The sequence below is a fragment of the Cetorhinus maximus genome, chromosome 21, assembly GCF_964194155.1.
Source record: "Cetorhinus maximus chromosome 21, sCetMax3.hap1.1, whole genome shotgun sequence".
Classification (NCBI taxonomy): Eukaryota; Metazoa; Chordata; class Chondrichthyes; order Lamniformes; family Cetorhinidae; genus Cetorhinus; species Cetorhinus maximus.
The window spans coordinates 34,945,628-34,971,866 of NC_135899.1; the positions used below are offsets into that span (position 1 = coordinate 34,945,628).

At 46.3% G+C, this 26,239-nt stretch overlaps 2 protein-coding genes and 1 pseudogene across 3 annotated transcripts in view; all 3 read left to right on the top strand.

The window, feature by feature from the left end:
* Nucleotides 1-26,239, top strand: part of LOC144695207 (uncharacterized) — a 469,933-nt gene that overhangs the window by 230,084 nt on the left and 213,610 nt on the right. The gene's annotated exons all lie outside the window — the stretch shown is intronic.
* Nucleotides 1-26,239, top strand: part of LOC144695266 (uncharacterized) — a 290,534-nt gene that overhangs the window by 191,056 nt on the left and 73,239 nt on the right. The window lies entirely within an intron of this gene.
* Nucleotides 185-5,847, top strand: LOC144695248 (uncharacterized; annotated as a pseudogene). The gene is made up of 3 exons (XR_013579913.1): nucleotides 185-267; nucleotides 423-548; nucleotides 3,362-5,847. The product of XR_013579913.1 is annotated as an uncharacterized LOC144695248 (transcript).

Below are 26,239 nucleotides of genomic sequence, written 5' to 3' on the forward strand. Positions count from 1 at the left end.
CATATTGCCCCTTCTCAGTGCGCAGGCGCGGGGCCACATGCAGTATGGGTAATGTAGTTTCGACTGGATGATTATGTAAAGAAAGAGCCGAGCCCTTCTCTGTGATTGGCTGAGCATTGTGATTGACATGTAAATTATGGCGAGGATTTCCCAATGATCCTGTCCCTGATTGGTTGTGAGAGACGTCAATCGAAGAGCCCACCCACTCTGCCCATTCTGGTAATAAACTTCTGCCTCGCTTAAATTCACTTTTCCCCAATCCGAGAGGTGTCAGCTGTGGCTCAGTTCATAGCACCCTCGCCTTTGAATCAGAGGGTTGTGGGTTCATGTCCCACTCCCGGAAACCAAGAACTGTGATTGTACTCGAAAGAGTTGCAATCTGTGACTGTTGGTAACTGAAAAGAGTTTCCCCAGTCCGAGAGGCTTATGAAGGGTAAACCGACAAGTAAATCCAGTCCGGGTTTTGTCTACTTTCTGTCCAACGGTGAAACATAGGTGCCCATTTTCTCTCCTCTTCCTGCTCGGACTCAAAACCAACTCAGGACATGGTGAGTGAAGGAGCACAATTTATAATAATTACATCACATAATATCCACACTAATCTTCAGGCAGCCTGACTATCCTGTGGGGAATCAGGTCTGGAAATGCCCCTTATGCTGTGTGAGAACATCCAGCTGAGAGAGCTGTTTACTCGGTGCTTTGTGCTGAACTGTTTGCCTGGAGCTGTGTGTTGGATATTGAGTGTGTTTATTGGAAGCATTTCCCTTCTGATTTACAGGCTGACTTTTGTTGATGGCTCATTACTGAATATGAGAAGGTGAGGTGTAATTATCTGGGAGGTGCAGAGTGTCTGAGGATTCTTACTGATTTCCTATTGTTGAGTTCTGTGTGTGTGTGTTGGGAGCTGGTTATTATCCTGTGGACTGTGAATGGTCAGTTCTGTGTGTTTTGGGATCTGAATGTTTACTGTCTTTTCAAATCCCCCCCAGTCCTCCCACCCCCCCTATCACTGTAACCTCTCAATAGAGAAAAAGAAATACTTGCATTTATATAGAGCCTTTCATGACCACCAGATGTCGCAAAGCTCTTTACAGCCAATGAAGTATTTTTGAAATGTGGTCACTGTTGTAATATAGGAAACGTGGCAGCCAAAGTGCACACAGCAAGCTCCCACAAACAGCAATGTGATAATCTATTTTTAGTGGCGTTGATTGAGGGATTAATATTGGTCAGACTCCCCTGTTGTTCTTCAAATAGTGCCATGGGATCTTTTACACCCATCTTTAGAGAGCAGAAGGGGCCTCGTTTGAGATCTCATCTAAAAGATGGGAGCTCTGACATTGCAGCACTGCCACACTCCTTTTGTGCCGAACTATTCAATGATTCTATGAAGGGTTCTCCATTACCATCCCTGGCTCTCCCTGTGTTGGTCAGGAATAGGGACGCTGTGCATAGGAAGAGGTGCAAGCTCCACTCACAGGAGAGACCAGTGACGCCCTGCCTCACTCATCTGCTGCTGAGACCCTCACCCAGACCTTTGTAGGCTTCTCAGGAAGATATAATAATTTTCATAATGTTATTGGAATTTATTGTGGAGTAGAATATTGGAGTCTGTTTGTGTGTGTGAGAGACTTAATTGAATTAGCGGCAGCTGGTCTGAAGGCTTTGATGTATCAGAAGATAAGCTAGGTTTGAAATGTTAAGTAGGTAAACATGGGAGAAGTTTTAGAATGTGAGGTATAAAGGGAACATTTGCATTTTTAAATAAACCAAAGGAATAAAGGGGGGATGAAATTTTTCACCTAGCCAAGAGAGGTTAAGAAAGTGTGTTTATTTTTCCCAAAGATTACTGGTAAAATTGGTATTATGATAGATTTTCATTATTAGAGATAGAGTTAAAATCCAAAGACAGTGCATTCAAAGGGGAAAATATGTATAAAGGAGAGGAGGCTGTGTGCAAGGGAAGGCATTCTAAGATATAACAAGTGTGTAAAGCCTCCAATATCTAAGCCTCAAGCTGCTGTCTACAAGGAACTGAAGCTGAGAAAAAACTCACTCTGAATTCGACTGTCCAGGGTATCCTGTTACTTTGCCTGGGTCTTTTAAGATCTATGTGTCTTAGTGTTGCCTTAACAGAGGTGTAACTGGGAGTTAGATTAATCAGTGGGGCTAGAAGTTATCATAGTAGTAATTTGTAAACCTATGTATGTGCTTAAAATCATTTTTTTTATTTAATAAAAGTTTAATTTAGTTTTTTAAGAAACCTATAAGAATTGGTAGCCTTATTTTTACTGATTTCAAAGCCTGTATCTCGAAATAAGCACAAATTGCAAACGTTGTGGCAGCTGCTTCAAGTTTCCCTCTGGGATTTGGGCAGCTTGGCATTTACTATCTGTCTGCCATAACAAGGCTCTAAACTCACTGTTCCAATACTCTCCTGGCTGCTCTCACATCTTGCACTTTAAACTTGAGCTCCTCCAAAACTCTGCTGCGCATGTCCGAACTGGCACCAAGACCCATTCACCAATTCACCCCTGTGTTTGCTGATTGACATTGGCTCCTGGTCAAGCAACACCTTAATTTTAAAATTCCCATACTTGTTTTCAAATCACTCCATGGCCTTGTCTCTCCCTATCCCTGTAATCTCCATAGCAATTTAGCTGCTATACCCGGAGACACGTTTATTGAAATGTCTTTTAATGCCTTCTTTAAAGAATTTACCTGAGGGCCTCAGTCTTTCCCAAAAGCCCGGGCTTGGATTTGATTGTTTTGCCCAGTGCTGTGGCTGATAGCTGAATTTGGGATGTGCAGTCTGAGCGAGTGCAGTGTATCTAATTTCCCAGGATAAACCAGAACCCTTCAATCAGCTACACTGAAGCAATATTTTCCTTAGCTTCCAGCATTTCCTGTCCAGTGTGTTTTCTTCAAATAACGTTGGAAAACAGGTGCAGAGGTTTAAAAAAAAAGATTGAATTAACATTTCTCTTGAGTGTTTTTTATATTAAACATAATTAAAGGGTAAAACTGGTCTTCACCAGTACAACTCGAGCTCATAGTGAATTGAGAGCCCATTTTACACTCCGCCTGACTGTCTTTTCCATTGCCCCCACAGTGCCTGGGAAGATGGGGTCTGGGCAGTGAAAAGAAAGTAGTCACATTGTCACTATCCAGTGTCCCTGCTGGAAACAGGGGGTATGTGACAGTCAAGTGAGGAAAAAGAAAGGACTTGCATCTGATCCCCACACAGGGGAATAGCAGACTGGCACTCGCTGTGGAACAGTCTTTAATTGAGGTGTCAGCCTCTTCAGCAAAGGAGGAGAAAGAGTTGGTGGAAATCATGTTTCCTTTTTCTGTATTACAGAAGGATTGCACCGTACTACACCAGAGAATACAGACACCGCAGATAGATCCTGACCATTGCCCAAGGAATAACTGCACAACTGTGGGAAGACATCCAGTCCCTTCGCAGCATTGCTCAATACAGAGAAGGTTGGGCAGTGAAACCATCATCTGGAAATCAGTCGGGTCAGGGAAGCTTTCATCAGATCTGAAACTGGTCAGTGGTGTGGAACCTTCCACCAGAACCAATCTTTCCAAAGGTTCGGCTGTGGGCGATCGGTCAGGGTGAGCCTGGGAAGAAGTGTGAGTGGGCTCCAAATGTGGTGAGAGCTTCAATCATTCATTGAATTTCATAAACCATTGACTCATTCCTAGAGTTGAGAAGCTGTTCAAGTGTGAGGTGTGTGAGGAGGGCTCCACAGGCTCATAAAATCTCAGAAAACGCAGATGCATCTGTTGTCCTACCTGAAACACAAGGACAACAGATGGAAGTGAAACCGTTCAAGTGTGAGGTGTGTGACCGAGTCTTCCCAAAGTTATCGACACTCGTGCAACATCGACACATCCACACAGGGGAGAAACCATTCACGTGCGAGGTATGCGACAAATCCTTCACATGGTCATCGAACCTCCGTGAGCACCAACGCATTCACACAGGGGAGAAACCATTCACATGTGAGGTGTGCGATAAATCATTTAGGCAGTCATCAGCCTTCTCTGCACACCAGCATATACACACAGGGGAGAAACCATTCAAGTGCGATGTTTGTGACAAATCATACTCCTGGTTAATGAACCTCTGTGAACACCAACGCATTCACACTGGGGCAGAAGAGGTCAAGTGTAAGGTTTGTGACAAAGGCTTCACAAACTTCAGGAGCCTCCAGCTACATCAGACAATCCACACAGGAGAGAAACACTTCAATTGTGAGGTTTGTGATAAAGCTTTCGCGACGTCTTCAACCCTCCTTCGACACCAGAGGATTCACACAGGGGAAAAGCCCTTCAAGTGTGAAATTTGTGAGCTGGCTTTCTCCCAAACCTCTGATCTCCTGAGGCACCAGAGGATTCACACAGGGGAGAAACCCTACAAATGTGAGGTGTGCGATTGGTCCTTCACACAGTCATCGACGCTGGTAAAACATCGACGCAGTCACACTGGAGAGAAGCCGTTCAAGTGTGAGGTATGTGACAAATCATTCTCGGAATCATCACACCTCCGCAGCCACCGACGCATTCACACTGGAGAGAAACCATTCACGTGTGAGGTGTGCGACAAGTCATTCTCGCGTTCGTCGACACTTCGCGCACATCAGTGCATCCACATTGGGGAGAAGCCAGTCATGGACAAGGTGTGATAAATCATTCTCAGACTTATCGTCCCTCTGTACACACCAACAGATTCACACGGGAGAAACCTTTCCCATGTGAGGTGTGTGGCAAGTACTTCTCGAGATCCTCGGATCTCCTGTTCCATCAGAAGATCCGCACAGGAGTGAGTCTTCAATTGTGAGCTTAGCGTGGGGAAAGCTGTGCTCTAACTGCAAGAAGCTGAACCACTTTGCACATGCACTTCATCAGATCAAATAAGAAATTGTAAATCACATTCTTGGAACAGCCGAAAAAGATTTTGATGAAAGAATGAATGAGTTGTTGGCACAAAAAGAAGCCATTTTGAAGTTGTTATCTCAAAAAGAGAATTTAAAATGTTTTGAGTCTGGAAAATGAACTTAGAAATGAGGATGTGCCTACAGCTAAAAGAGGAGACAACTTAACTATGGACTTAACTGAGACTTTCTTTGTAGAGTTTAAAAATGAGAAAGTTACAGACATGGAGACTAGTGAGGTTCAAAAGCTGAAATCAGCACAGACTGTTTTAAAAAGTGAGCTTGAATATTCACCTGCGAATAAGAATGAAGAATCTTCTTTTGCAGATGGAACTTTGGATATCCGTGTTTCCCATTACAGCAACAGTTTTACTTCAACCTGTGTATGAACTAGTTAATAAAAGGCCAAGGAGGGAATCCTGAACAGTTTTAGTTTCCGTCATTTCCAAAGGAAGCGGAATAAATAAAGGATTCACAAAACTGAGCCTGAGGCTGCACAGATCCACTGTGAGCAGAATTCAAACCTTTGGGAAAACTCCAACGGATTTAAGAGTCCAAAGTATTTTCCACTTGGTAACAGAGACTGTGAAAGAATGATGCAGAAATAATTCTACAATGAAAGTCTGAACTAATGGCGGATCAGCTGTGGGAGGCAGTGCTATCCTGTATGTCACTAACTGTCAGACATTAAGTGGCTGCCAGTATGTGAGGTGTCCTGCCACGGCTCCAGTTATTAGACAATTATCTACATTTATCTGAAATAAGATTAAAACTTGTCCCTGCTCTGAACAAAAAGAAAAAAAATCTCCTCACCAATCATTTCATCCTCCCTTACTACCAGACTCTCCAAGTGAAGAGTGTTTTTTTGTTTTTGTTAAAGAAATAAATTACTTACTGGTTACTCCCCTGATTTATTCATTCCCAGAGTTTCTCCTCTGGACTCGTAACGTCAAATTGTGGTCAGTTTATGAGAATTGTGAGAATCCTCTGGTGTTTGTATCAGTCTGTTCCTCCCTCAGTTCTCTGTGCTGACTGTGTCAAAGAATTCACTTTTACAATGTTCATGAGGCAAAGCTAATTAAACTGTGAAAATATCATTGTAATCACCATTAATAACCCAGTTACTATTTTTTGATTCAAACTGACTGCAGTATTAACATGGGAAGCAAGGCATCCGCTTCAAATGCTTTTTATCTGATTTTCAGATGGTAAATTTTTACCCGTTCACATTTTTGATAGTATTTGAGTGTTTGGGTAAAATGTTGAATACATATTTCACCAGGAAATCTAGTTTAACATTGGTTACTTCACCAGCTTGCTCACACATGAAAGTAACTACTGCTGCACACGATCATATAACGCAGTTCATACCCACTCATTAAAAAAAAACTGAACTGGTGTCCCTGCAACGATGATACCACTTCAAATGTGAATGAAGACTGGCTGCTCAGCTGACCGAAGGCTGAGTTATCACATTGGAGGGGATGATGAATTTCTTCATCTCTGCCTGCCTTTGTCGAGAGGAGGCTCCCAAGGTACAGAAAATTATCCATGTTTTCTAGGACCTCTCCGTTGATCTTAATTTTAACTTCATCTTTCAATTTCGGTCTCTAAAACCTTCTGGACTCAACACTGATCTCAACAATTTCACATCATAAATGCTGCCCCAATTTTGTTTTCCTTTCCTTTTCAGATTTGGATTTTAATCTCGTTTCACACTTATTCCGACCGCAGTTGTTCATCAATCTGCCATTCACACCTCCTCCAAACACAGGATTTTTTTACTTGTTCCGTTGCTTTTACAGAGAGTTGGCACAGACACGATGGGCCGATTGGCCTCATTCTGTGCTGTAACCATACTGTGATTCCATGTTTACCACTCCCTGTAACCATGCAGCACAAACTATTTTGTGATTTAATCTCTCTTGACTTCCACCCTATCACAGTCTTTATCTTTTGTTATTTTATCACACTCCCGCTTTCACCACCCCTCTTCAAAAAATGCCCGCTTTGAAGAAGTATGGTTCTGTCCTCCGACAGGATTTCCGACTGTCTCTTCTGCCCTGCTCACCTTCATTGCTTTCCATTTCTCTCCTGGTGTTTGACAAGGTGTTTACTAAAACCCGCTTTCACAGCCATATCTCCTTTCTCAGTGACTGTCTCCGTCTCCGACTCACCCCACGTGGATTTCAACTGAAATTCCATCCCTCTTGTTTCGAACCCACCCAGGATTACAGGTATCTCCGGGACATAAAACGTTTCTCGGACTGCTGTTCCCGTCGCATTCTGAGATCCACACTCAGTGCCATGCGCCGCCATATGAACACACTCGACCTCTCCCTCCAGCAGCACCGCCGCACCCTTTTTCAAAGCTGCGCGTGCCCCCAGTTTCATTTTATTCTTCGCCTCATCCGTCGCCTCAACACGAAACTTTTTCTCTTTCTCTCAAGTGCTAAGGAACGCAAGCTCCAACAACTCATCGACTCCAACACCCATCTGGGACCCTCCACCCCTGCTTGTCCCTCCGTCCTCACCCCATCTTCCAATCCCAGCCCCAGCCGCATATTCACTATACCCCCTGACCTTCCCCTCTCCGATGCTGAACGTTCAGTGCTCAGCAAAGGACTTAGTTTCATACCCTTACGCCCTCATCTCAATGAATTTCGGGCTCGGCATGATGCTGAACTCTTCTTCCGCCGTCTTCGTCTCCGTGCTCACTTCTTTGGGCAGGAGTCCTCTCCCCGTTCAACGGATCCTTTTACCCACCTCCAATATTCTCCCTCCACTTGGACCCCTCCCTCTGGATTCTTACCTTCTCTTGATCTTTTCATTGAGAACTGTCGGCGTGACATTAGCCGTCTCAATTTCTCTGCTCCTCTCACCCTTCTAATCTGTCTCTCTCTGAACTCACTGCACTCCATTCTCTCAGGTCCAACCCCAACATTGTCATCAAACCCGCTGACAAGGGTGGTACTGTTGTTGTCTGGCGCATTGACCTCTACCTCGCGGAGGCTGAGCGTCAACTCGCAGACGTTTCCTCCTACCTCTCCCTGGACCATGACCCCACCACAGAACATCAAGCCATTGTTTCCAGGACTGTCACTGACCTCATCTCCTCTGGAGATCTTCCTCCCACAGCTTCCAACCTAGGACGGCCCGCTTCTACCTCCTACCCAAAATCCACAAACAGAACTGTCCTGGCAGACCGATCGTGTCAGCCTGTTCCTGCCCCACGGAACTCATTTCTCGTTATCTTGACTCCCTTCTCTCTCCCCTTGTCCAGTCCCTTCCCACCTACATCCGTGATTCCTCTGACACCTTACGTCACATCAACAATTTCCAGTTCCCTGGCCCCAACCGCTTCCTCTTCACCATGGATGTCCAATCCCTCTACACCTCCATCCCCCACCAGGATGGTCTGAGGGCCCTTAGCTTCTTCCTTGAACAGAGGCCCCAACAATCCCCATCCACCACTACTCTCCTCCGTCTGGCTGAACTTGTTCTCACACTGAACAATTTCTCCTTTAACTCCTCTCACTTCCTCCAAATAAAAGGTGTGGCTATGGGTACCCGCATGGGCCCCAGCTATGCCTGTCTCTTTATGGGGTACGTGGAACATTCCTTGTTCCAGTCCTACTCCGGCCCCCTCCCACAACTCTTTCTCCGGTACATCGATGATTACTTCGGTGCTGCTTCATGCTCTCGTCGGGACCTGGAAAAATTCATTAATTTTGCTTCCAATCTCCACCCCTCCATCATCTTCACATGGTCCATCTCTGACACTTCTCTTCCCTTCCTTGACCTCTCTGTCTCAATTTCTGATGATAGACTGTCCACCAATATCCATTACAAGCCTACCAACTCCCACAGCTACCTCGACTACACCCCGCTTCCTGTAAAGACTCCATCCCATTCTCTCAGTTCCTTCGCCTCCGTCGCATCTGTTCTGATGACGCTACCTTCAAAAACAGCTCCTCTGACATGTCCTCCTTCTTCCTTAACCGAGGTTTTCCATCCACGGTCGTTGACAGGGCCCTCAACCGTGTCCGGCCCATATCCTGCGCATCCTCCCTCACGCCTTCTCCTCCTTCCCAGAAACATGATAGGGTCCCCCTTGTCCTCACTTATCACCCCACCAGCCTCCGCATTCAAAGGATCATCCTCCGCCATTTCCGCCAACTCCAGCATGATGCCACCACCAAACACATCTTCCCTTCACCCCCCTTGACGGCATTCCGTAGGGATCGTTCCCTCCGGGACACCCTGGTCCACTCCTCCATCACCCCCTACTCCTCAACCCCCACTTATGGCACCTCCCCATGCCCACGCAGAAGATGCAACACCTGCCCCTTCACTTCCTCTCTCCTCACCGTCCAAGGGCCCAAACACTCCTTTCAAGTGAAGCAGCATTTCACTTGCATTTCCCCTAACTTAGTCTACTGCATTCATTGCTCCCAATGCGGTCTCCTCTACATTGGAGAGACCAAACGCAAACTGGGCGACCGTTTTGCGGAACACCTGCGGTCTGTCCGCAAGAAAGACCCAAACCTCCCTGTCGCTTGCCATTTTAACACTCCACCCTGTTCTCTTGCCAACATGTCTGTCCTTGGCTTGCTGCATTGTTCCAGTGAAGCCCAACGCAAACTGGAGGAACAGCACCTCATCTTCCGACTAGGCACTTTACAGCCCTCTGGGCTGAATATTGAATTCAACAACTTTAGATCTTAAACTCCCCCTCCCCCCATCCCCACCCCGTTTCTTTTCCCACCCCCCCGCTTTTTTTCAATAATTTATATAGATTCTTCTTTCCCCACCTATTTCCATTATTTTTAAATCTAAAACTAAAACCTCTAGTCTTTCCACCCCACCCCCACTAGAGCTGTACTTTGAATATCCTGTCTTCCATTCTTAATTAGCACTTTTCTCAGACAAAGACCACCACCTTCAACACCTCTTTGACCCTTTTGTCTGTGACATCTTTTGATTATCTGCTCATCTCCACAATCATCACACCACACCCTCAATGTGTCTCTTCCCCTCCCCCCCCCCCCCCCCCACCACCTTAAACCAATTTATATTTCTCCTTTCTTCTAACTATGCTCCAGTTCTGCCGAAGGGCCATGAAGGCTCGAAACGTTAACTGATTTCTTCTCCGCCGATGCTGCCAGACTTGCTGAGTTTTTCCAGGTAATTCTGTTTTTGTTCCCGCTTTCACTTGCTTCAAACTGATCACATTTCCAACTTTTCCCAGTTCTGATGAAAGTTCATCGAAACATGAACTATGTTTCTTTCTCCACAGATGCTGCTTGAGCTGCTGAATATTTCCAGCATTTTCTGTTTTTATTATCACAGTCTGAAAGGATGGCTGATCGGCTTTGGGTGACAATGAAAGAATATATTGGCTGAAAAGCTGTTGGACCAGTGGCTCACTGGTCCTGGGTTTGAATCCTGGACGAGCCCTTATTTGTTATCACTTATTGTCCAAGTAGCTGGTTCTGTTCTTTAAACTATTGTGTTGGGATTGACTTATCTCGGGAGTGGGTTTGAGAACCAGAGGACAGGATGCAGGGGGTTTGTGAACACAACACACGTGGAGAAAATAAAGACAAGTTTTCAATTAAAATTTGACCATGTTAGCTGACTTTGAATTTCTCCCAATTCAAGTGACCCCATGCTGGGAAATCTGTTCAGTTGTCACCTTGTCTGAAAGAACAGGCAATTTGACAGATCTGGGAGCCCCACAGCTTCCTTCTGATTTGACCAGATTTTATTTGTATTCTGGGAGTTGCACAAAACAGAAAGTGAGTCTTTTCATGTGGTTCAACAAATCAAGTTCAGAGGGAATTGAAGCTCAGGAAAGTCGGACAAGATTAAAATCAATTACTGGGCAGGAAATGTCAAAGTACATTTTTTTTAGGGCAGCAAGTATTGGAGTGACAGTTTCTTATGACAGAATCTACTCCCAAGATCATCCATTCACTTAACAGGAATATTAAACAACTAACCCAAAGAGCCAAAGTGGAAAATTAAAATGACTGGTGACGTGGCTCTCACTCTCACCTCTTAGTCAGCAATCTCCTTCATTTTCCAGTGAAGCTTAACATAGGTTCAGGAAACAGCATCTCATTTTCAATTGAGCAGAAACAAATGCCAAATGTTACAATGAACTTGGTTCAGTCTTCAGTGTGATTAACAGCAGAATCCAACCCTTGCAGTCACTTGTGAACTTGCTGGTGTGTCAGCAGGTGAGATGACTGAGTGAATCCCTTCCCACACACACACACACACACACACAGCAGGTGATCGGCCTCTCCCCAGTGTGAACATGCTGGTGTCTCACAAGTTTAGATGAAGCAGCCAATTCCTTTTCATACATGGAGCGAGTGAACAGCTTCTCCCCAGTGTGAACTTGCTGGTATGTCATCAGATGCAATAACTGAGTGAATCCCTTCCCACACTCTGAGCAGGTGAACAGTCTTCCCAGTGTGACTGTGCCAATGAATTTCCAGCTCAGACAGGTAACAGAATCCCTTCCCACAATCCCCATGTTTCTATAATTCCTCCATGGTGTGAGTGTCCTTGTTTCACTCCAGCTTGAACAATCAGTTGAAGCCTTGACCACACACACACAACACATGTATAGTTTCACCCCGTTGTGAATGGTGTGATGCTTTTTTCAGGCAGTGTAACTGGTTAAAGCTCTATCCAATCAGTGCACCGGAACACTCTCACTCGGGTGTGTGTGTGTCTCGGTGCTTTTCTAGTCACACTGATGGGTGAGATCTTTTCCAACAGACAAACCTTTCTCCCTCCACATTCAAAGGAAATGAAATTCTGGTCCTGATGAATCGACAGACACTGTCAGATATCGATGTGAGATTTGGTTTGAGTTTCCTTTCTGCAGATCCTTCCCTTCTAATACTCTGTAAAAGGAGTTTATAAAAGATATCACTGTAGGTACAGGATAGAAATTCAGAACAGACAATTTTAGTTTCTATTAAACATTCTTTCCTCTCTTGTTTCTCAACACACCTGGACCAATCAAACTAAAAACTAAAATCAGCAAGAAAATTCCACCAAAAGCAAATGGAACCTTCCTGACGAACCCAAGAATGTTGTTCCCAGTGTCTTTGAGAGACTCTGAACCCTGATGTGCCCACCGCTCGAGGAAGGTATCAAGTGTACAGGTGAACACCGCGTGCTCCCTCTCCAGGGCCACCCGGTCACGGACAAGACCCCAGAACAACAAGAAATAGGAGCAGGAGTAGACCCATGGCCCCTCAAGTCTGCTCCAGCATTCAATATGATCATACCTGATCTTCTGCCTCAACTTCACTTTCTAACCACTCCCCATATCCCTTGATTCCCTGAGAGATCAGAATTCTGTCTCTCTCTCTCTCAGCCTTGAATCTGCTCAACAATGGAGCATCCACAACCCTCTGGGGTGGAGAATTCCAAAGATTCACAAGCCTCTGAGTGAAGAAATTTCACTCAGTCCTAAATGATTGACTCCTTATACTGAGACTGTGTTCCAGAGCCCCAGGTAAGGGAAACAACTTCTCAGGGTCTTCCCTGTAAAGCCCCCTCAGAATATTAAATGTTTTAGTAAGGTCATTTTGAAGCTCAGAGTATAGGCCTAACCTGCTCAACCTTTCCTTATAAGACAACCCTTCATCACATGAATCAGCCTAGTGAACCTTCTCTGAACTACCTCCAATGTATATTCCTCTTGAAGTAAGGAGACCAGAGCTGTACCCAGTATTGTAGGTGCTGTTTCACCAATGCCCTGTACAATTGTAGCAGGGCTTACCCACTTTTATACTCCATCCCTCTTGCAACAAAGACCCGACATTCCATTTGCCTTCCTAATTACTTGTGCCAATCTTCTAGCTTTGTTGATTTATAGAGGAGGGAGAGAAAGTAGAAAGAGGTAGGAGAGGGTGGGGATGAAGGAGAGGGACTTTGTGCATCTGCAGCTTGAGCAGAACTTTAACAGAACCTCCCAACCTTTGAAATCCACCAGCCAGAAGAAGGGGGACAGCAGGCGCACAGGAAAACCGTCACCTCCAAGTTCCCCTCCAAGTCACACACTGTCCTGACTTGGACATAGATCACTGTTCCTACATCGTCACTGGGTTCAAATCCTTTAACCCCTTACCCAAAAGCATTCTGAGATTCCCATCACTATCCGGGCTGCAATGGTTCAAGAAGGCGGCTGACCACCAACTTCTCAAATGCTAATTAGGAATTGGTAGTATATCTTGGTCTTGTTAGCGATGCCTACATCACCATAATAAATTATAAGAAGCAGCATGTGTAAAATGGATTAAATGTTTCTACAGAAATACTTGTTCCCAAAATGAACGCTATTACATTTTTGGGATCATGTCTGTTAAGCAACCTAATTTCTACTTGAGACTACCTCCCGAGACCATCACACATCAGACGTTGTGCCTAACTGTACTCAAAAGCACCCAGGGTTAAACCCAGCAGCTCCACCTCCATCGCCACTTCAGTTCAAAATGATGCAAACTTACACCCAAGGAAAAGGATCAACTTCCACATCCAACAGCTACCCCAGTGCAAACCAGCACTTAATGGGTCCGTCTCTACTTCTAGACTAGGTTCTGTGAGCAACACCTGCAAAAATACAAAACCAAAGCACTGTGAATGCTGGAAATCTGAAATTTAGAGGAGGAAATACTGGAATATCCAGCAGGTCAGGCAGCATCTGTGGAGCGAGAGAAACAAAGTTAACATCTGGGAAGAGTATCCTGCAGTCAGCATCGCTGTGAAGCAGTCTCGGAAGAGTGTCTTGCAGTCAGCATCACAGTCTGCACTGGAGCGCTGCTTTGGGAGTTTGGTGAGGAGGGAACGAGGTGATCCTTTGAGTACTGTGATTACGGTTGGGTAAGTATTTACTACTTTAATCGCTTATAGTTTTTAAGGTCTTATTTTGTGGTTCATTGTTTGTAAGGGCTATATTCTGTAACAACGAGGAGCAGGGAAGAAGGGCCCTAGAGTAATTGATATTATTGGATATTAAGTATCTTCCAAAAGGTTTAATTTAATTTAAAGGGGTAAGTCATGGCAGGAGAGCTGAAAGCCGTGGTGTGCTCCTCCTGCTCTATGTGGGAAGCCGGAAACATTTCCAGTGCCCGGGGCCAGCTTGTGTGCGGGAAGTATCTTCAGCCGCAGCTCCTGGAAGTCCGGGTTTCAGAGCTGGAGCAGCAGTTGGGGACACTGTGGAGTATCTGCAAGGCAGAGAGTATCGTGTATAGCACAAATAGAGAGGTGGTCACACCGCAGGCTAAGAGTCCACAGGCAGAAAGGGAATGGGTAACCACCAAGCAGAGCAAGAGGACTAGACAGGCAGTGCAGGAATCTCCTGTGGCTATTCCCCTGCAAAACAGATATACCGCTTTGGATATTGTTGGGAGGGAATGGCCTCTCAGGGGAAAGCAGCAACAGCCAAATTCGTTGCACCACAGTCGGCTCTGCTGCACAGGGGAGGAGTAAAAAGTGTGGGAATGCAATATTTATAGGGGATTCAATTGTAAGGGGAATAGATAAGTGTTTCTGTGGCTGCAAATGAAACTCCAGGAATGGATGTTGCCTCCCTGGCGCTTGGCTCAAGGATGTCTCAGAGTGGCTACAGGACATTCTGAAGGGGTAGGGTGAACAGCCAGTGGCCTTGGTACACATTGGTACAAACGACATAGGTAGAAAAAGGGATGAGGTCCTAAAAGCAGAATATAGGGAGTTAGGAAGTAAGTTGAAAAGTAGGACCTCAAAGGTAGGATTATTACCAGTGCCACGTGCTAGTCAGAGTAGAAAAAGCAGGATATATCGGATGAATACGTGGCTGAAGAGATGGTGTGAGGGGGAGGGTTTCAGATTCCTGGGACATTGGGACCGGTTCTGGGGGAGGTGGGACCAGTACAAACTGAACGGGTTACACCTGTGCAGGACCAGGACTGATGTCCTAGGGGGAATATTTGCTAGAGTGGTTGGGGAGAGTTTAAACTAAAATGGCAGGGGGATGGGAACCTATGCAAGGAGTCAGAGAAGGGGGAATCAAGGACAAGAGCAAAAGACAGAAAGGGGAATAAGAAAAGTGATGGGCAGAGAAATCAAAGGCAAGAATCAAACAGGGCCAAAAAGTGGGAACGGGCCAAGTAATGTTAAAAAGACAAGCCTTAATGCTTTGTGCCTTAATTTGAGGAGCATTCGCAATAAAGTGGATGAATTAACCACGCAAATAGGTGTAAACAGGTATGATATAGTTCGGGATTACGGAGACATGGTTGCAGGGTGACCAGGGATGGGAACTGAACATCCAAAGGTATTCATTATTTAGGAAGGACAGGCAAAAAGGAAAAGGCAGTGGAGTTGCATGCTGGTTAAAGAGGAAATTAACGCAATAGTGAGGAAAGATATTAGCTCCGATGATGTGGAATCTGTATGGGTAGAGCTGAGAAACACTAAGGGGCAAAAAACATTAGTGGGGGTTGGATATGGACCCCCAAACTGTAGTGGTGATGTTGGGAATGGCATTAAACAGGAAATTAGAGATGCATGCAATAAAGGAACATCTGTAATTATGGATGACTTTAATATGCATATAGATTGGGTAAATCAAATTAGGAACAATACGGTAGAGGAGGAATTCCTGGAGTGTATATGGGATGGGTTTCTGGACCAATACATTGAGGAACCAACTGGAGAACAGGCCATCCTAGACTGGGTATTGTGTAATGAGAACAGAATAATTGGCAATCTAGTTGTGTGAGGCCCCTTGGGGATGAGCGACCATAATATGATAGAATTCTTCATCAAGATGGAGAGTGACGAAGTTGATTCTGAGACTAGGGTCCTGAATCTTAATAAAGGAAACTATGATGGTATGAGGCGTGAGTTGGCTATGATGGATTGGGAAACGTTATTTAAAGGGATGACGGTGGATAGGCAATGGCAAATATTCAAAGACCGCATGGGTGAACTGCAACAATTGTTTATTCCTGTCTGGCGCAAAAGTAAAACAAGAAAGGTGGCCAAACCATGGCTTACAAGGGAAATTAGAGATAGTGTTAGATCCAAGGAGGAGACATACAAATTGGCTAAAAAAAACAACAGACCTGGAGCAGTTTAGAATTCAGCAAAGGAGGACCAAGGGATTGATTAAGAAGGGGAAAAGAGAGTACGATAGTAAGCTTTCGGGGAACATTCAAACTGACTGTAAAAGTTTCTATAGGTATGTGGAGAGAAAAAGATTGGTGAAGAGAAATGTAGGTCCCTTACAGTCATCAGAAACAGGGGAATTTATAATGGGGAACAAAGAAATGATTGACCAACTAAATACATACTTTGGTTCTGTCTGCACAAAGGAGGACACAAATAACATACCAGAAATGTTGGGGAACACAGGGTTTAGTGAGAGGGAGGAACTGAAAGAAATCAGTATTAGTCGGGAAATGGTGTTGGAGAAATTGATGGGATTGAAGGCCGATAAATCCCCAGGGCTTGATAATCTACATCCCGGAGTACTTAAGGAAATGGCCCTAGAAATAGTGGATGCATTGGTGGTCATCTTCCAAGAATCTATAGACTCTGGAACAGTTCCTACAAATTGGAGGGTAGCTAAAAGGAAGGTAGAGAGAAAACAGGGAATTATAGACCAATCAGCCTGACGTCGGTAGCGGGGAAAATTCTAGAGTCCATCATAAAAGATTTAATAGCTGAGCACTTGGAAAACAGTGGCAGAATCGGACAGAGTCAGCATGGATTTACAAAAGGGAAATCATGCTTGACAAATGTACTGGAATTTTTCGAGGGTGTAACTGGTAGAGTTGGTGAGGGGGAGCCAGTGGATGTGGTTTATTTGGACTTTCGGAAGGCTTTCGACAAAGTCCCACATAAAAGATTAGCGTGTAAAATTAAAACGCATGGGATTGGGGGTAGTGTATTGAGATGGATAGAAAACTGGTTAGCAGACAGGAAACAAAGAGTAGGAATAAACGGGTCTTTTCCTGAATGGCAGGCAGTGACTAGTGGGGTACCGCAGGGATCGGTGCTGGGACCCCAGCTATTCACAATATATATTAATGATTTAGATGTGGGAACTAAATTTAATATCTCCAAATTTGCAGATGACACAAAGCTGGGTGGGAGGGTGAGCTGTGAGGAGGATGCAGAGATGCTTCAGGGTGATTTGGACAAGCTGAGTGAGAGGCCGAATGCATGGCAGATGCAGTATAATGTGGATAAATGTGAGGTTACCCAGTTTGGTTGCTAAAACAGGAAGGCAGGTTATTATCTGAATGGCTATAAATTGAAAAGGGGGAACTTGCAACGAGACCTGGGCGTCCTCGTACACCAGTTGCTGAAGGTAAGCATGCAGGTGCAGCAGGCAATAAAGAAGGCAAATGGTTTGTTGGCCTTCATAGCGAGAGGATTCGAGTACAGGAGCAGGGATGTCTTGCTACAATCATACAGGGCCTTGGTGAGACTACACCTGGAATATTGTGTGTAATTTTGGTCTCCTTATCTGAGGAAGGATGTTCTTGCTATAGAGGGAGTGCAGCAAAGGTTTTCCAGACTGATTCCTGGGATGGCGGGACTGACATATGAGGAGTGATTGAGTTGGTTAGGATTATATTCGCTGGAGTTCAGAAGAATGAGGGGGGATCTCGTAGAAGCCTATAAAATTCTAAAAGGACTAGACAGGGTAGATGCAGGAAGGATGTTCCCAATGATGGGGGAGTCCAGAACCAGGGGTCACAGTCTGAGGATATGGGGTAGACCATTTAGGACTGAGATGAGGAGAAATTTCTTCACCCAGAGAGTGGTGAGCCTGTGGAATTCGCTACCACAGAAAGCAGTTGAGGCCAAAACATTGTATGTTTTCAAGAAGGAGTTAGATTTCGCTCTTGGGGTGAAAGGGATCAAAGGATATGGGGAGAAAGCGGGAGCAGGCTATTGAGTTGGATGATCAGCCTTGATCTTGATGAATGGCGGAGCAGGCTTGAAGGGCCAAACAGCCTACTCCTGCTCCTATTTTCTATGTTTCTATGTTATGATTGAAGATGTCATAGAGTCATAGAGGTCTACAGCACTGAAAAAGGCCCTTCAGCCCATTGAGTCTGTGCTGGTCAAACAAGTACCTAACTATTCTAATCCCATTTTCCAGCACTAGGTGCATAGCCTTGTATGCCGTAGCATCGCAAGTGCACATCCAAATACTTCTTCAATGTTATGAGGGTTTCTCCCTCTACCACCCTTTCAGGCAGTGAGTTCCAGATTCCCACCAACCCCTGGGTGAAAAAATTCTTCCTTACATCCCCTCTAAATCTCCTGCCCCTTACCTTAAATCTATGCCCCCTGGTTATTGATCCCTCCACCAAGGGGAAAAGTTCCTTCCTGTCTACCCTATCTATGTCCTATCTATGCCTCATAATTTTATACACCTCAATCATGTCTCCCCTCAGTCATGTCCCCCCTCAATCTCCTCTGCACCAGGGAAAATAACCCCAGTCTATCCAATCTCTCCTCATAACTAAAACTCTCCAGCCCAGGCAACATTCTGGTAAATCTCCTCTGCACTCTCGAGTGCAATCATATCCTTCCTATAATGTGGATTTCAGAACTGCATGCAATACTCTAGCTGTGGCCTAACATTTTATAGTTTTTTACAGCTCCAGCATAACCTCCCTGCTCTCATATTCTATGCCTCGGCTAATGAAGGCAAGTATCCCATATGCCTTCTTAACCATTTTATCTACCTGTCCCGCTGCCATAAGGAACCGGTGGACATGCACACCAATGTCCCTCTGATCCTCGGTACTTCCCAGGGTCCTACCATTCATCGTGTATTCCCTTCCCTTGTTTATCCTGCCCCAGTGCATCAGGTGACTCACCTTCCGTCAGGCTACAGGAAAACACTTAATGATTGGCGTTCGTTAATGGCAGCCGCAGTTCCCACAATCCCCCGCGCCGCAGAAACCGTCGTATCATTTTCCCCAGGCGCTGAGGGTGCGCATGCTCCCCAGGCAGCTCGGATTCAGCCGCTGAGAGCCGCACTCTCTGTTGCTGAGGCTACGCTCGGTCCAGCTCAGCTTTCTGGAGCCCCAACGAGTGCGCATGCTCCCCATTGACAGGCAGACTCCCGGGGTGGGTTGGATTTATATGCGCCTGCGCTGTGTGTTCTCTCTGATGGAGCAGGATCTTATTCACGCGCGCCATAGGATCAACCGCCATTATTCAACATTGAAATAATTAGAAAGCGGCCGTTTGGCGCTTCGCATGTTCAGCTGTTTAGGTCCTGCTCCAGCCTCATAAACTACAGTTTTTTAAAAATTTTTCAGGCGCTGATGTGATTCCATGTTGAAAGTAGTATCAATTTCTGTATAATTAACGCTATTGTGAACTGCATTGAGATATTTTCCTACGTTGAGGCGCTATATAAATGTCAGTAATTGGTAGCTACAAGGAGCTGAGATAGAGATCAGCCATGATCTAACTGAATGGTGGAACTTTCTGGAGGGGCTCCTCCTGTTGCTATTGTCATACAGGTAGATTGGGCACATGAGTCTCATATTGGAGCAAAATTGTTGAGTGTAGAATTGAACCCAGCCAGAATTAGTAACTTCTGGGGAGGAGAGGGACGGTAACCAGTGAGTGTAAAACTCAGCCCAGAATCAGCACTTTCTGGGGAGGAGAGGGACGGTAACCAGTGAGTGTAAAACTCAACCCAGAATCAGCACCTTCTGGGGAGGAGATGGACGATAACCAGTGAGTGTAAAACTCAACCCAGAATCAGCACCTTCTGGGGAGGAGAGGGACGGTAACCAGTGAGTGTTAAACTCAACCCAGAATCAGCACCTTCTGGGGAGGAGAGGGACGGTAATCAGTGAGTGTAAAACTCAACCCAGAATCAGCACCTTCTGGGGAGGAGAGGGACGGTAACCAGTGAGTGTTAAACTCAACCCAGAATCAGCACCTTCTGGGGAGGAGAGGGACGGTAACCAGTGAGTGTAAAACTCAACCCAGAATCAGCACCTTCTGGGGAGGAGAGGGACGGTAACCAGTGAGTGTAAAACTCAACCCGGTCAGAGTCAGCACCTTCTGGGGAGGAGAGGGACGGTAACCAGTGAGTGTATAACTCAGTTCAGAATCAGCACCTTCTGGAGAGGAGATGGACAGTAACCAATGAGTGTAAAACTCAACCCAGTCAGAGTCAGCACCTTCTGGAGAGGGAGAAATGTTGACCAAAAGGAAATATTTTGGAGATGCTGCGATGAGTTTGGATTTCAGCACAGGGGAGAGGGAGAGTGTGTGGGATGGGGATTCACAGCACTGGGATTACAGGAGAGGAAAGAATGTTCTAGAAAGACCAGAATTGTCTGTTCTGAGCTTCTATCCTGTATTTTGTAGCAATAATAATTAGTTTATAACCCAGTTATGTTTGATAATCAAGTAATCGAATTATATAAATCTATTAAACTAGTATGTTCTAATTAATTGTAATCAATGTCGCACACTGTTCCCATGTGACTGCATCTTAGTGTATGAAGATGTAGCTGTAGCTGTATTCCTATCTGACAGGTGGAACATGCCACATTGTCCAGGCCTATGTGTAAAACTATGGTTCTGTGGTACAATTACAGAGTTATTACTGTGAAGACAGTCAGGGTTGAATAGTCCTGTGCCTGGAGCTGGGACCGGACACAATCTCCCTGACCATTAAAAGTGGCCATTGAAGCTGTTCTGTGATATCATTCCTGGCCACTGTGTGATTGGCTGCTGGCTCCTTTGTGATATCACCTGGTTATGCCCCATCAGTGTGATGTCACTCTGGGAGTTTGGATTTCAGTGTCGATGTGATGCCAGGTACGTAGGCTGTACATCCCAGCGACTGGCTGATCGGATCAGACAACATGCTCCTTCGGCTGTTCATAATAGGCAGACGGGATTCAACCAGCCTGGGCTCACAAAACCCAAAAGAAAATGTCTACTGTTAGACGTTCTGTAATTGAACGATCCTGAGTGCGCTAATAGCTACTGTCATATAAGGTATGGCATACTCATAATTTAAAATATGGACCTTCTTCAATATGGACATTGAACAGCTGGGTTAGAAAGAAGGTCACTGTGTCCACAAAATGTCCACTGACCATCAGGCGACACTGCTGTGTGGATTCCAGAACCCAGTCAGGGAACCGACTCACTGTCTCACAAAGAGAAAGGATTGTGACTGTCGACAGTGGCAGCCTGAGTGAAGCAGCAGCTCCTAGAACAATCTGAGCAGAATCAATGTCAGTTTTAAAAAAAAAAATATTAAACTGCCATTCTGACCACAGTCCAAAGCCTCAGGACACAGCAAGAAGGAGCCACACATTCTGCAGACAAATCAAGGAGCAGATGACTCTCTACCTGAACATCAACCCACACAAGAACTGACTGCTCAACGATTGAAGAAATGACCGGAAACAAACTTCATCCCTTCAAGGGGATTCCTACAAACCTCTTCTACCCCTGCTGTGAAATCCCTCAACTGATCCTTTGACTGAAGATCTTTCATCAGGCCTGCAACTTTGATCATCAGATTACATCAGGCAAGTGACATATCAATATTTCCTTTTTTATATCAGTTGTAACAGTGCACTATCTCTTGCCCCTGTAACTTGCCTAGAGTGTGTTAATATGAGTGGAAGTGTGGGTGAGTGAAGTAGCATCCGTTTTTGGTTTTAGCTTTATTGTTTAAAAATAAACAATCATCTTCCTTTTCTAAAAGAAAGAATTCCGGAATGTCTGCTGCAGTTCTTGACGACACACTCATGCACCATTCCTATTCTTTAACTTCACTGGTCACAGACAGTTTGAAAACGGGACAGGGATTGTCAGCAGTTCCCCTTCCAACCTGACCATGACACTACACAAACAACCAGGTTAAGATAATCAATTGAGCTCGTAATGTGGCTCGTTTATACTTGCTACAAGTTTAATACATTCACTTGGAGGGACCTATTCTCTACAAACAGAAGGAATATGTTAAAGTCTCACATCTCCATGGCAATGCCGCGGCCAATCAGAGTTGACTTGCCAACCAATCAGTGCCCTTCTCTCCTGTTGTATGAATTGTTGTAATCATTTGAAATTTGGCATTCTTGCATTTGTCCTGCTGAGTGTAAGACGAAAAGCTTCGCAACATATGTTTCTTTTCAGCAATCTGAAAATATTTTCTGTCGTGTTCTTGCCCATACGCAGTGTCTGTGACAAGATGGAAACCTTATAGACGGGAAGCTTGCTCCACAAGGCTGAAGCCTATGAGATCAGAGAGGTGTACTGAGGGAGAGAGAGAGATCGTGTGAGTGAATCCCAATGCTTGGGGTGGGGGAAGTTGGCTCATGATTCCTGGAGGCGTGACCATAAAGGGAAATAGTGTGTGGGGGGAGGAGATGGCGATTGGGTGGGGAAAGAGATCACTGATGTTGGGGGGCTGGGGAGGTGCAGTTTATACTAAGTAGTTTTGTTGCACCTGGAGCAAACGTTCCTTCTCCCCCTGACCCACAAGCAGTGCTGTAAAGACAATCACTTCATTGATTCAATTCTTACCACTTTGCCAATTCTTTGGTCTTGGAAATCTGGACAATTTTTCCCACAGCTGTTGCTGCAGTACAGATGGCGAAATGCTGGATTTCCCTGTGGAGGGAGATAACAACAGCTCTGTTGGGACTCGATGCTGCTGACAACAATCAGAGGGGATTCCCAGCCAGCTCAGGGAAATTTCCCTGACGGCGGGAATGTGTTAGGGAGCCAGCCTGAGGTGGATCCCCCCTTCAATATTCCCAGCATCCCCATCTCCAACCCCGCTAACACCGGGCCGGGAAAATTCAGCCCAAGGTGTCAGCCTCCTGGCCATTCTCAGCTCCACTCTTGGGGCTTGAGTTGTTGCCTTTCTGACCAAAGCTGAGGCCAGGCCTCAATGGGAGCCCCTCCCTCCCTGCTGCTGTGTTCTTGGAGCTCTGAGAGACGACATGACTGGACTTCACACAGCCTGATGGGAATGAAGGAATTGGCTCTTAGTCATGATAAGGATGACAACTCATTAACATATCATTCTAAGTTATAAATATGTAAATAGGAGGGTTTGACATTGGAAGTTCCTCCAAGCATCATTGTCCCTTTCTAGTCACAGGTTTCTGGTGTTCTGCTGCTGGATGAAACACTGGAGTGCAGCAAATTTCATTCCTTTTGAGGTACAAACACCTTTTGTTCCCAATATTCTCCTGTGATCAACCCCTGTCCACTTCCATCCTACTTTATCATTTCCTTGTGGTTGCAGTTGGAATGTTGTAAATATTGGGATTTCCTACCTTTGACCTCTTCAATTTCTTTATTTAAGCTCATCTTTAAACAGCTGGACTGTCCAACAGATGTTGTGTATTTCCTGACAGCACATTTCCAGGAGCGGACAAGAGAGTGACAGCAAAGAGCTAGGACATGTCCACTCACACTCAGTATCATCCATCTTGTCCACACCTCTTGCTGTGCTGGTCAGTTGGGGAAATGCTGGATTTCCCCTGCAATTGAGATAACAGCAAGTTTGTTGCATCAAAGAATCACTCAGAGTGAGAGATGATGAAGGAAAGGATCAGAAAATGTAAAGCTTTGAGGAACTGGATTCTGAACAAAATGAGGCTCCCCACTCAATGCAGATGAACACATGAGGCCTGTTCCAAAGGAATTGGAAAGCAAACAGCACAAAGAGAACCAGCACAGAAGTATTGAACACCGGCACAGCAGGGGAGCCTGGCTTGCAGCTCAGGGGCACAGTTCACAGCTCAGGGGCCCGGTTTGGAGCATGGGGGCCCAGCGCTCAATACAGTGACCTGATGCAGCTCACATCTAGGGCGCCCAGCTCACAGCTTGGGGGCTCAGCCCAGCTCGCACCATTGGCGAGGCTCCCAGCCTGGGGTAATGGCTTGCAACACGGGAGCCCAGCTGGCAGCATGGAGGCTTGGCCCAGCCCAGCTCGCAGCACAGAAGCCCCGCCGAACCCAGCTCATGGTCTTGCATGGCTCAGAGTACGACGGCCTGGCCGGGCCGGGCCAGACCTGCAGCATAGGGGCCCAGCTCAATCCTGTTTGCAGCAATGTAGTCCAGCCAGCCAGGCTCAGAGCACGCTGGCCCAGACCGGTTCACAGCATGGGGGACCTGGCATGGCTCACAGCATGAGGGCCTGGCACGGTACGCAGCTTCCGGGTCTACCTCGCAGCACAGAAGTCCAACCCGGTCTGGCTTGCAGCATGGAGGGCCCGGCGCGCAGCATGGAATCCCGCCTTGCAGCACGGAGGGCCCAGCACAGCTGGGCTCGCAGCCTGTGGACTGGCCCGGTTCAGAGCGTGTAGGCCTAGTCCACTTCACAGCAGGGACGCCCTGTCCGGTTTCCAGCATGGACGCATGCCCTGGCATGGCTCGCAACGCGGACACCCAGCCCAACATGGCTCGCAGCATGGAGGACTAGCCATACAGAAACTCACCCCCACCGTGTGAAACGCATCCCCACTGCGTGAATCTCACCACCATCGATTGAAACTCACCCCCCACCATGTGAAACCCTCCTCCAGTGGATGAAATACCCCCACTTGATGAACCTCACCACCACTGTGTGAAACCCAGCCCCACTGTGTGAAACCCACCCCTGCTGGGTGAAGTATCACCACTTGGTGAAACTTACCCCCACTGGGTGATTCGCGCCCCCACCACGTGAAACTAGACCCCACTGGGGGATCAGTGAAGTGTTCAGCATTCCCCAGCTCCAGGAAGCCAGGAGCAACATTCCCCGGAGGGGGGATGGATTGGAGAGACTTCTCCAACAGTGAACAATTCCAACCTCGTGCCTTGCACAAAACCCTCGATGCCACCTGAGCAGAACAGCCCCAAATGAGCAGTTCAGGAAGGTTTCCTCAGCCCATCCAAAGTGAGACAATTTGTGAACACTATGGATATGCAGGAGCAGACCAAAGGCCTGGAACTCTCAAAGGCAACAGATTTGGTTAGCGACAAAATGCTTTAAAAATGGGGATAAAGATTGTATTAATTAATGTGTGGCATTAAATCTACTACGCGATGTGTTGCGACCTTGGATTATCTTGCCAAGGTCAAAGCTGACCAGCTGTTTCTGCAGGAATGTGCAATACCGCACCTCAGTTCCTATAAGCAGTGGTCACAATGCTGGCCCCATGGGCCATCGATCTGGTCAGGAGGAAATGACTCATGTTCCTCCAGCCTGGGTATTCTGCTGCGGGAGGCAACTTCACCATCTCTGAGTTTAAGGAGGTGGTGGGCGGGCGCCTCCTCGTAGCGGACGTATTAGCGGACAAGAATGCTCCGCACCAGTTACTTAACGTGTAGGCCCTCAAAACAGCAAGTCATTCGGGTCAGGCCTGCTCTGGAGTCCGTGATCCACCCTGACCAGACCTGCGCTGTGCCCGGCAGGAAGATCTGACAGCCTCATGCTACTCTGGGGTACGATTGCCTTTGTATGGGACAGGGGTGTGGACACCTGTCTCATCAGCCTGGACCAGGAGAAGGCCTTTGACAGAATATCGCACACCTACATGGTGAATCTGCTCTCCAAAAAGGGGTTTGGGGAGGGAATCCGCAACATGATCCAACTGCTCCACACAAACATTATTCGCGCAGTTTCGATCAATGTGTGGGAATCAGAAAGCTTTCCAATTAAATCTGGAGTCAGGCAGGGCTGCCCTCTCTCCCCTGTCCTGTTTGTATGTTGCATAGAACCCTTTGCTGAGTCCATCAGGAAGGATCCGCGCATAAGAGGAGTGATGATCCCAGGCAATGGAGGCACTCAGGTCAAAGGTACATGGACAATGTCACCGTCTTCTGCTCGGAACAGCTGTCAGTGCACAGACTGTTCAACATTTGCGACCAGTTTGAACTCGCCTCAGGAGCCAAGGCAAATCATGGCAAGAGCGAGGTCATGTTCTTTGGGAACTGGGCTGACCAATCCTTTGTCCCCTTCACCGTCAGTTCAGATGGCCTGAAGGTGCTGGGGATATGGATCGGAGGGACCAGGGCATGCGTTAGACACTGAAAGGAGCGAGCGGCTATGGTGAAAAGAAAACTGGGCATGTGGGAGCGGCGCTCCCTCTCCAATGCGGGTAAGAACCTGGTCATCAGGTGTGAGGCATTCTTGGTGTTGCTGTATGTGGCCCATTCCTCAGTCCTGCACAGTGGCAATCACCCGAGCCATCTTTCACGTTGTCTGG